The sequence below is a fragment of the Schistocerca serialis genome, chromosome 7 (genome assembly GCF_023864345.2).
Source record: "Schistocerca serialis cubense isolate TAMUIC-IGC-003099 chromosome 7, iqSchSeri2.2, whole genome shotgun sequence".
NCBI lineage: Eukaryota > Metazoa > Arthropoda > Insecta > Orthoptera > Acrididae > Schistocerca > Schistocerca serialis.
In genome coordinates, this window is record NC_064644.1 from 433,794,714 (window position 1) to 433,807,392 (window position 12,679).

At 43.2% G+C, this 12,679-nt stretch overlaps 1 non-coding gene across 1 annotated transcript; it reads right to left on the minus strand.

The window, feature by feature from the left end:
- Positions 1 to 2,477: 2,477 nt before the first annotated feature.
- Trnai-uau (transfer RNA isoleucine (anticodon UAU)) lies at positions 2,478 to 2,554 on the minus strand. The gene has a single exon. It is a non-coding gene; the product is annotated as a tRNA-Ile (tRNA).
- Between the last annotated feature and the right edge of the window lie 10,125 nt (positions 2,555 to 12,679).

Below are 12,679 nucleotides of genomic sequence, written 5' to 3' on the forward strand. Positions count from 1 at the left end.
TCAGTATTACCTCACATGTTCCAACATTTCTACGGAATCCAAACTGATCTTCCCGGAGGTCGGCTTCTACCAGTTTTTCCATTCGTCTGTAATGAATTCGTGTTAGTATTTTGCAGCTGTGACTTATTAAACTGATAGTTCGGTAATTTTCGCATCTGTCAACACCTGCTTTCTTTGGGATTTGAATTATTATATTCTTCTTGAAGTCTGTGGGTATTTCGCCTGTCTCATACATCTTGCTCACCAGATGGTAGAGTTTTGTCAGGACTGGCTCTCCCAAGGCTGTCAGTAGTTCTAATGGAATGTTGTCTACTCCCGGGGCCTTGTTTCGACTTAAGTCTTTCAGTGCTCTGTCAAACCCTTCAAGCAATATCGTATGTCCCATTTCATCTTCATCTTCCGCTTTAATGTGTCTAAAACCCAAATCGATATATTCACTCGTTCTTGATGTATTTGGGCGACCTGTCTTAGCTTTCTCACCGTGTTTGGTCGCCTGGAGATCGTTTAGCCGCTCTGGGGAGGGCCTTGAATCCAGATCCGGCCAATAACCATACGAACGGTGGTCACTGAGCTGATTGGTTCCCCTAAGCTTTGGATGTCATGAAGTTTCACCGCTCTTGTCAGCGTGAAACAGGATGCTGCTACATTTCGCTAGGTAGATATGTGACACATATGTTCCTGACCGTGCATATAAGGAATATCACAAATAATAGCGAAATTGGGACTGGTGAAAGTATACTATAACAAAAGCGAAAATATTTTAGCAAACGGTAAAAGAGCTGTTTGGGAGATAAATGCGAAAATGGGGTTATGAGTGGCCAATGACTTCACTATGTAATATTGTCCTAGTTAGTACATACAGGTGTTGGACAAAAACAAGGAAACTCCACGAGAAATGCACGCTTGAACATAAAAACAGATGCTAGTCAAGCCTGCAGGTTGCGCTGTTGTATATGACCACGAACGGCACCTGTGCACTTGCGCTCGATACGTTGCAGGTTTCAGCTGTGGCCAGGCAGAGCATTATGTCGGAGTTAAGTGAATTCGAACATGGGCAAATTGTTGGTGTCGTATGACAGGCGCTTCCAAACCCAAGGTAGCCAATGTGTTTGGTGTTTCAATGGGCACTTTATCGAAGATTTGTACCGCTTGTAAGCGAAAGTGGAAAAGCATTACCCGCTAAGTCATAACTCCTTCGAAACTGTGTATTGAGTGATCGTGACAGACGTCGTGACGAAAAATGAAAGGGCAGCAGCTGCCTGTGTCACAGCAGAACTGAATGTCGCACTCGCCAACCCGGTCAGCATCAAAACAACACGGAGGAACCTCCACAGGTAAGGAACTGCTGGGCGAGATGGAATTTCGAAACCATCCATTAGCGATGCAAATGCTCTTAATATAACGTGGTACCGAACCCATAAACCTGGATTATGGAGCAATGGAAGAAATTCATACGGTCAGATGAGCCTTATTTCACACTGTTTTCAACTTCTGAGTTTAAGTCCAAAGACTGAAATATGGGGGTAGGGGGGGGGGGGGGGGGAGGATAATGGATTGGGCAGCCACATCGTGATATTCAATGGGCCCATGACAAGGATTGTGCGACCATTTTGGCTGGTCAGGCTCACCGCATGGTAGAATGTTTGTTCCACAACGGTGATGCAGTGTTCCAGGACGGCAGGACCTTTGTACACACAGCTCTCATCGTGGTTTTGTGAGCACGAAGATGAATTATCGTGTCTTCATCTGCCAACACAGTCACTAGATCTCTGTTAATGAGCCGTTGTTATGTACGAACTTGCAGCATGCTGGAATAATTGCAGGTCATCAAATTCTGTTAATCAGTACAACGAAAACATAACACTTTGCAACAACACTCTCTTTACTGCTCTGAGAGAACTGACCAAGGACACAGAACAGAAAGCGCACACACGCAGAAGAACCATTTCCCCATCACACACAGAGACATAAATAAGGAGCAGAAGTCGTAACTCCGGCTACAGTTTTCATAGCCTTCTCGCAGCATGTGATACATCTCTCGCGACACACGCGAACAGCAAGATGTCGTAATGTTCTTGATCATAAACAAATTGCGAAAGTTTTGTTTTTCTGTGTATAGAATCAGTTACATGCCGCCCAGTGAACGTGAGTACACCAGTAACTAAGTAGCAGCCCAGTGCACACCAAAACTGTATTCCACAACACTACCGCAACCCCTTGTGTATAACGCTGGCATACGTAAGTTCTCGTTTTAGTATTTGTTTACTAATAGCTGCTAACATAGTTGCAGAAGACATGATGTACGCTGCGAAGAAACGACAACAGGAAAGAGCACAGAAAATATGCCGCAAACGGCGACAATAATACTTAAAAACATGCCATAACATATAATAAATAAGGTAAGTGATAATTAATTGAAACCGTCAGCTGCCGACAGGTGGTGTTGATATACCTCGATGGGGACAGCTGAAAATGTGTGCCCCGACCGGGATTCGAACCCGGGATCTCTTGCTTATATGGCAGACGCTCTATCCATCTGAGCCACCGAAGAGGCAGATGAATACATTACGTATGTAGATTATTGACAGTTGGGAATGTGTGTCTCACGGGAAGCGTGCAAAGGATAAATCCCTGCAGTCACGCTTTTCATCTGTGTACGCGGTGGCTCAGATGGATAGAGCGTCTGCCATGCAAGCATTAGATCCCGGGTTCGAGTCCCGGTCGGGGCACACATTTTCAGCTGTCCCCATCGAGGTATATCATATATAATAAATAATGTGCTATGAAAGTATCCATAGAAAACTATATTTCAAAAAACGAACAGTAAAAATGTAGTAATGTGTTACTGTGTTTGTATAACTATGCTATTTTCTGCAAGTTTTAGATTTAGAGAACCCACTGATGATGACGATGATATTTGTCACCGAAACTAATTTGGGGAATAAATAAGTAAACAAATAACAAGGTGTTGTATTTATTTATTTATTGATTTATTTAACCTGGCAAGATTAGGGCCATCAGGCCCTCTCTTACATCTAACCAGGCATTCTACTTATTTTACATTCATATGTTTTAGTAGGCATGTTAAACTACATCTAGTACAAAAAGTGAAATAAACAATTTGAAAGGTACACCTGGAAAAATACATACATATAGAGTTTATATTCTTAGGTCACAAGTACTGTTATAATTAGACAATTATTGAAGAGACAGATTTTAGATAGGAGTGCCGGCAGCAGGGAGTATGAGGGAGACTCATGGTGAAGGGAGGAGAAGAATAGAGACATGATGAAACATAATTAAGGAAATATAAAGGAAAAGAAGATTGCGTGGCTAATAGAGAAAGATGAAGAGGAAGGCATCTCAGGAGCAAGATAGGAGACGCTAGCTTTGCTATTTGACAGATGAGGGGATTGTCCTTGTACATTAATTTTGTGGAGAACTTTGTGAGGATGATAGTAGGAAATGCTTCAACTTCTTCTTAAAAGCAGCAGGAGATCGAATTTTGCGCAAGGTAAGGGGCAGTTTGTTCCAGAGGCGGACAGCGGCAACTGAGAAGGAGTTTGCAAAAGTTTTTGTTTTGTGAGTGGGCACAGTTAGGATACCAAATAAGAGTGACCTCGTGTTTCGATTATGATGACATGACAGGTTTTTAATCTCTGAAGCAAGGTACTGGGATGCTTGCGCGATGAGGAGTCGGTGGAGTAGACATAGAGTGTGGTAGTCACGCAATTTGTCCGGCCGCAGCCACCCTAGCTCGGAGTATGAAGCACTAACATGATCATATCGGCGAATGTTGCAGGTGTAACGCACACAGGCATTCATGGTTAGCTCTAGCCGTCTTTCGTTTTCACTACTCGTGCCTTGTTGAATCACATCACAATAGTGGAGGTTCGGTAGAATGAGTGCTTGCACGAGCTGGCGTTTCAAGTCCTGTGGAAATATGTTCCGAAATTTTTGAGAGCATAGAGACAAGCAGACGTCTTTCGGCACACTGCGACTGTATTCTCCGCCCAGTTGAGATGCTCATCCAAAGTTACACCCAAGTTCTTCACTGTTTTCTGATATGGTATTGGAGTACCGTCGAGCAGAATAGGAGGTAGCCGTTCGCGGAAATCTGAACTTATTAATTTCTGATGGGCTATTAAGATTACTTGCGTCTTTTTTGCATTTAGTTTAAGCCCCAGGTTTTTCGCCCATCTCACTACTGAAGACAGATCATCATTCATCTGAGCGATTGCAGTGGTTACATCTTCAGGTCTGACGCTTAGGTAGAGCTGGAGGTCGTCGGCATAGAAATGATATTTACAGGAGGACAGAACCGACGAAATATCGTTGACATATAAAGAAAACAAAAGTGGTCCTAAGACTGATCCTTGTGGCACTCCCGAGGAAACATGTTTCCAGGAAGATTTTTCATTTACGCAGACAACACATTGCTGTCTGTCTTTTAAGTAGCTTTCAAACCATCTCATTGCACTATCAGAGAAATTAAGCTGTTGCATTTTTCTGAGCAATATGTCAAAGTTAACAGTGTCAAAAGCTTTGCTGAAGTCCAGTAGCGTCAATATTGTTGCCTTTCGATTGTCGATGGCATATTTCATGTCATCAGTTACTTTAATTAGAGCAGTGCTTGTGCTGTGATGTTTACGGAAACCGGATTGAAATTTGTCATATAGGCTGAATTCATGCAAGTGTTCAGTGATTTGGTTATGAACAATATATTCAAGTGCTTTGGAAACAGCAGGCAGTATGCTAATTGGTCGGTAATCACTAGGCAGTTGCGGGTTTTCGATCTTAGGGATGGGTCGAATTAGGCTTCTTTTCCATGCAGTGGGATATATTCCGTTCACGAGGGAAAAATTAAATATGTCAGTTATGACAGGTACTAAGATATCGGCAACATTCTTAATCATGGTTATACCGATACTGTCGTTGCCTATTGCATCAGAAGAGATTCTCATTATTGCTTTTCTTGCCGTATTTGTTGTTACATGTTTTAGATATAAGGTATCGTTGTTAGTTATCCTGTTTGGGGATTCTTGTGGACGGTAATTATCAGCTGTGCTGGTATTCAGAGGTGCAGAGAAGAATTCATTTAATTCGTTAGCTGACACATGAAAAGTAGTTTCCGATTTTGCCTTTCCGACCCCCAAGCTACGGAGATTCTTCCATAGAGTCGTGGGCGTCAGATCGCTGCATACAAGGGAGCGAGCGTGCCTGATTTTAGCATTGCGAATGCATTGTTTCACTCTGTTCCGTAGCTTTCTATATTCTTCGAAACGCTCGGGTTTCGGATCTGCCTTGAAACGCCTGTGGGCAGCATCCCTATTAGTCATCATTTGACGTAATTCAGCTGTCAGCCATGGAGCAGGAGATTTTCTTACACGGATTGTGCGCACAGGTGCATGTTTGTCATAGAGGGCAGTGAGTTTATCACCAAGTTCATTAATTTTGCCGTCGATTGTGGGTTTTCTGATTATTTGATGCCATGAGATTTCTGAGCAATCGGCTGTTAGAGCGTCAAGGTCAATACGTTTCATGTTCCTACAAGTTATGTAACGCGATTTGATCCTTGGCGGCTGCACAGAGTAGGCCAGGAATATTACATCATGTGCTGAGAGGCCAGGGGCCGATGTTTGACCAACATCTCTTACTTTGTCAGTCTGTTTCGTTGCGATTACGTCTATAAGAGTATGACTGTGCGCCGTATGGTGTGTAGGTTGTAATGGAAGAATGTTCATGCTATTGCAACTAAACAGTCTTCTTAGGTTTATTGCGGAGGGAGTGTCTCTTAGCAGGTCTATGTTCAAGTCACCCATTACGATGACATTTTCGTATTGACACTGAAGTGAATGTAATTCCGACTGGAAGGAACTCATTGAGCTTATTTTTGGCGGCTTATACACGACGCCAGTCAAGAATTTCCGACTTCGTATATTTATTTCAATGAACATGAATTCAGCCTCTTTTTCTTCAGCAGGATTTGACGTACATAAGACTTTCGCTTTGAGATCTGTTCGTATATACGCGCCGACCCCGCCACCTCGCTTTTTTGATCTGTCTGCCCTAAGAAATGTGTACCCTGGGAGATGAAAAGATGCAGAGGATATGTGTGGTTTCAACCACGTTTCGGATAAGAGGATTACGTGGTAGTTTAGTTGGTTGAAGAGGAGGCTAAGTTCTTCGTAATGCGCAGGTAAAGACTGGATGTTGCAGTGAGCTGCTAAAAGCTCTGACGCGTTCCGCCGAGCAGCCTGGAGTAGGGTGGCAGACTGGTTTGTCCCTTTGTAAGGCACTACCTGCCGCGAGGGGCACTGGCCGCTGCTTCCGCCAAGTGACATAACACAGGGGTGTCCGAGATTTTGCACGCCCTGTTTGTGACACCGCGAGTGCCGAAAGAAAGGCGCCTGCTAAAGATTTCCTGAGGTTGCGGGAGTATAGAAAATGGATTAGTGGTATTCTGTGCAAGGAGAATATGACCAAAATAGTGACGGCTGTGTGTCACTGTGTATCCTCTGTCGTACGAGGAGAAATGTAATTAGCGTATTTGAAACAGCTTAGGGTGGAAATAAGGGAGAAGGGAGTGATTTAAGAGGCCGATGCTGCCAGCAGAGAGAAGTAAGCTTAGTAATTAATAGATTATCGTAGGAAGCTAGAATTAAATTGAAATTCACTAAAGTGATACTGGTAGTGATTATCGTAGGAAGCTACAATTAAATTGAAATTTGCTAAAGTGATACTGATAGTGATTTTTGTTATGAACAATTTAAACCGAAGAGATGGGTGATTAATGAACTAAAGGAGAGACTAATAATTGCAATAGAACTATTTCAGAACGGAAGAGAATAAACTGAGAAAATGAAAAAAGAATTAGCAGTAACTAAAATTAAGTAATGGTTAGAGCTACAGACACAAAAAAATAGTGAAAAGTTAATGCAGTTACAAAAACAATTAGTTGAAGGTACAAATATGGGTATAATTTAAAAATTAATAAAATTACAAGACTATATCTGAGTATTGGGGCTGTTACAATTCCAAATGGTGTTAAGTTTGCACTTTTGGCTCGAGTAGCTACACTTAATACTATTCAGTTCTGTCATGTTTGTGACTGTCTTCTTTCCAGCTGCTGTCTTAATGATTACTCTGCCATCCTGAGTCCACACATTCTGAAGACCGAAATGGGATATGGCACTGTTTAAAATCTTTAGCCGTTCGTGTGTCAGATCTTCCCTTATTGTAAGCCCTGTCCTTGCTAACTTCTTCTTCTGGGTAAAGATCTCTGCCCTTTTTCGGTACGAGACAAATTTAATTATTATTGGACGAGGTTTGGTGGCACCTGGTAATTTTCGTCCCACCCGATGGCTCCTGTCAATGTCTGCCTTGGTCACTTCAACGCCTAATTTTTCACGCGCAACCTGTATAAGCAGGTTGTCCGTGTCTTCTTCCTTATTTTCTACTACTCCAAACAGTCGTAGACTATTTCGCCTTTGGTACTGTTCTAGTTCGTCAGTTGCGGCAGATAGTTTGACTTCCAACTCTCGTGCCTTTTTCTCGTATTCAGACACAGACTTTTTTAGTGCTGTAATTTCGGCAGTATTGGCCTCAACAGTTTCACGCATTTTGGCCAATACTGCTGCCGTTACAGTATCTGATATAGTGCCTGCTATCAGATCGAGATTGTTTTTATCGCGAAGCGCAGCGTTTACCTCAGAGCGGACCAGCTCCGCTATACCGGGAGCCGCGGCCGCACCTTCCGCCAAGAGCGGGCCCGCCGCAACTGCTGCTTCCCCGCTGCTGGACGCGCTGCTGTTCACTCTTCTGTTTACCATTTTCTCGAAGATATTGGCGGAGCACAGAAAAAAATAGCACTACTGCACAGAACACTGTTGTTTTCACGATTTCCACTTGTACTAGACAACACCACCTGCGAGAACACCTTCGAATTCAACTAAATTTCGCGAGCCGAACTTAACACGTGTTACACTGCAGCCGCCATGACACAAATAACAAGGTGTTTTGTATCAACACGGGCCCGCAATTCTGATATTGTTGTTTTTCTATGCAAACACGGGCCAAATGGAAGAGTCCCAAGATAAAAAAAAATTACTTCTTGTTACAATACATTAAGGATGAAATCTGAACTGAATTATAAGGGGAGTTAATCGAAAAGTTACATTTCAAATGCTTTTGTATTGGCTACTCACCGTGGTTCAGCGTGGATTGTATTTTAATATGGCAGCGAAACTTGGTAGATATGCTAATACGTTGATGTGAAACCGATCTATGCTGAAAAAAGATTAGTTCCAATTTTGGCCTTCGGGTGCAAGTCTGGCGCTATGAATGCAAGAAATACGTATAGAAATGTTTCCATATGTAATGGATTAGGAACGATACGTGGGCAGGAAATGTAAAACGTGTGAGAAAGGCGTAATGTTGATTTTTATTATTAACCAACGCTTACACAATTTGTTCAGTATGAGCACCGGAGACGTCTGTGAGATGCTGCATCCATAAAACGACGTGACCAGTAGTTGCTTGCAGCAGATCCTGTGCAATCTGAGCAATGTGTTCCTGTATACTGGTCACCAGATCAAGTAGAGACCGAACGTGTCCCTGGTAAACTCGTTCTTTTATACAGGGTGTTCAAAAAGTCTCTCCGCAGTGCCGTATGATTGTCAGCTGCGCGTGCCGTATGCCCCAGTGAATATACCGAAATGAAATACAAGTTATTAATTTATTGAATATTCATTTTCACTTACAAATTTTCACATTAAATGTTGAAAGTGTCCCCCCTGTTGTTGAATATACAATTCAATTCGTCTAATCATGTTTCCAAACACAAGCTATAACATTTCTTCTGCCACAGAAGCATTGAAAGTGGATATTACAGTTTTCAATTCATCGATAGATTTTGGACGGTTTTTATAGACAGTTGCTTTCGTTGCACTGCAGAAGAAAAAGTCAGGCGATCGTGGAGGCCACAGTCGCTGTGAAATTATGCGATCACCAAAAACATCAGCAAGCAGAGACATTGAAACGCGAGCTGTATGCGCGGTTGCACCATCTTGTTGAAAATAACCGTTCAGCATTTCACTTAACACAAGTTCTCCTTTGAATGGGTACAGAATATCACTGCAGTACCGTTGTGCGTTTATTGTTTCGTTGAAAAATATGGGACCCACAATTCGACGTCTAGAAGTTGCAATTCAAACTCCTATTTTCACAGACTGAACTGGTTCCTCATGAATACACAATGGATTTGCAGTACTCCACATACGAGAATTTTGCGAGTTCATGTACCAGGGTAAATGAAACCACGCCTCATCAGTGAAAAACGTTTCATTAAGAATATCCCTTCCATTCTGTTGAACGAAATTTTTGAACCATTGACAATAATGCAGTCTCTTGCCATGAGCAGTATTTTTCAGTTCTTGCACAACTTTTACTTTGTATGGGAAAAGTTCTAATTTTTTCCTTACAGCTGTGTGGGCCGTTTCGACACTAACATCGATTTCCTGGGTGACTTTTCTTATTGACTTGTTCGGACTCAAGGACATTTTATCGGAAATATCGAGTAGTTTATCCTCAGACAAAACGCTAGGACGACCACTTCTCGGTGCATCTGTCACTGAACCCGTCCTTCGAAATTTGTTAATAAAATCTTGAATAGTATCGCGATGTGGGAGTGTTGTCTCCAAGAAAACTGAATTAAATGTTTGACGAACTGAAACTGTGTATTTACCGCCAGCTTTGAACACTTGTTCGACTAAAAACACACGTTCTTCAATGGTTAGCATTTTAACAGTGACAAAAACGAAACAAACGAACAAAGGAACTAAACTTAAAACGTTCACGTCAACACGTAACGACACACACCAACGATACTACTGACGCTGACTGAGATAAACGAAACAGTGGAATGTTGGGAGAGTCCACTCGAAGGGAAGTAACGCGGCAGGTGAACAATCATACGGCACGCGCGGCTAACAATCATACGGCACTGCGGAGAGCCTCATTGAACCCCGTATATCCCCAGAGCCAAAAGCGATGTGGGTTGAGATCAGATGAAGTTGCAGGCCATGTATCTGAAAAACATCTGGAGATAACATATTAATGGAAGGTTAAATCAAGCAGATAATTCACTGGGCGAACGACATGATGTATTGCCCCATCTTGCACGAAAACAGTGGTTTCCTTACAGTTGCGCTCATTCAAAGCAGGAAGGAGGTACTAGGAGGTCTCGATAACGTGTGGACGTTACGGTACACCTCACAGGCCCTCTGGGTGTTCCATCTTCCAAGAAGAACGGACCGAGAACAAGGTGCTTGTGCATCCACGACACACAAGCGAGCGCATTGGTTCTTCGTACACAACACGCGGTTTAACAGTACCCCCAATACGGCAGTTCCGTATATTCACGGCACTCTAGTGTAAAATGCGCCTCGTCGCTCCATAGAATATTGCCCAGTCACATGTCATCAACTTCAGTCCGTGCCATAAGCCGAAGAGCAAATTCAGAACGTTTCAGCTACTGCACCGTCTGCACCGTAAAGCTTTCCGTAATGTTGACCAGGGGTAGACACGTCTGGTGACAGCGCACAAGCACTAGCAGTGGCATTACTGGGGGCACTTGCTGCACGCTCAGTTGTAGCAATACCAACCTTGTCAATAACTTCCCCCTGGGTAGGACACCTTTCTCTTCCAGGTGCCCCACCAAGCTCACCCGTGTTTTCAAATTTTATTATCATCTTCTTCAAAGCATTTAATGTGATCGGGCCTCTTCTCAAACCTTTCTGTCAACGATACTTTTGGAAATTTTTGATAAGTTCCTAGGGAACCAAATTGCTGAGGTCATCGGTCCCTAGGCTTAGACACTACTTAATCTAACTTAAAATAACTTACGCTAAGGGCAACACACACACCCATGCGCGAGGGAGGACTCGAACCTCCAACGGGGGAGCCGCGCGAACCGTGGCAAGGCGCCCCACACCATGCGGCTATTCTGCGCGTCTCCCGATGCTTTCTCAACGCAGCGCTGTAACTGCTGCCGTTCACAAACAACAGTTCCACTTACAGCGAACGGTCTCTCTTCTCGGTAGACATAATGTTCATCGCGTTCAGGCTTGTCAAATGAAAACGTGGATGTCATATCGTCATACAAACAGCGTACAGCGCCAGATTTGCAACTGATGGCCAAAACTGAAACAAAATTTTTTCCAGCGAATATCGGTTCCGCATTAATTCAAGAGCATATCTACTAAGTTTTGCTGCCATACGGTACATACAGCCTACATTGGATCGCCAGGAGTAGCTGCACTTTAATTATAACAACCAGTCCGGGACAATATTTCATATTGAAGTTAGTGGCGGTCAGTAACTATATATTCTCAGTTATTTCGCGAACTGCTAGTTTAGGGACCCCTATCTACAGGGACACTCTTCCTTCTGTTTTAGTGTATACAGGGTGTTACAAAAAGGTACGGCCAAACTTTCAGGAAACATTCCTCACACACAAATAAAGAAAAGATGTTATGTGGACATGTGTCCAGAAACGCTTAATTTCCATGTTAGAGCTCATTTTAGTTTCGTCCACCTACGCTCAATGGAGCACGTTATCATGATTTCATACGGGATACTCTACCTGTGCTGCTAGAACATGTGCCTTTACAAGTACGACACAACATGTGGTTTCATGCACGATGGAGCTCCTGTACATTTCAGTTGAAGTGTTCGTACGCTTCTCAACAACAGATTCGGTGACCGATGGATTGGTAGAGGCGGACCAATTCCATGGCCTCCACCCTCTCCTGACCCCAACCCTCTTCACTTTCATTTATGGGGGCATTTGAAAGCTCTTGTCTACGCAACCCCGGTACCAAATGTAGAGACTCTTCGTGCTCCTATTATGGACGGCTGTGATACAATACGCCATTCTCCAGGGCTGCATCAGCGCATCAGGGATTCCATGCGACGGAGGGTGGATGCACGCATCCTCGCTAACGGAGGACATTTAACATTTCTTGTAACAAAATGTTTGAAGTCACCCTGGTACGTTCTGTTGCTGTGTGTTTCCATTCCATGATTAATGTGATTTGAAAAGAAGTAATAAAATGAGCTCTAACATGGACAGTAAGCGTTTCCGGACACATGCCCACATAACATATTTTCTTTCTTTTTGTGTGAGGAATGTTTCCTGAAAGTTTGGCAGTACCTTTTTGTAACACCCTGTATAGTAAACTTTTACTCGTGTCAATTTTCGCTAATACAAGGGCGATCAAAATGTTTCCATTCGAAGCCCCTACTATCCAAAATCGGTATGCCAATCAAGCAAAATCGCCGTGAGCATCGAGGGAAGCATCCCACCGACGCACCAGGCTGAAGACAGCCGTTTGGTAAAAAACCGTATCCTGCTGCTTGAAGAAGTCTGTAACTGCCTGTTGCACATTCTCTTCCAGCAGTAGGACCATTAAGGCCTTTTTTAAGAGACCGAAGGATGATAATCGGATGGAGAGAGATCAGAACAATGAGGCAGGTGTCTCTCTGTTGAGTTGGCTTCTGCGTTTGCAATATGGAAATCTTGAGTTATCACGAAGCAACAGCACCCCTTCTCACATTCCACCACGATGATTTCCGATATACATGCTGCTCCATATACATTCTTCATTCTCCGATGGAT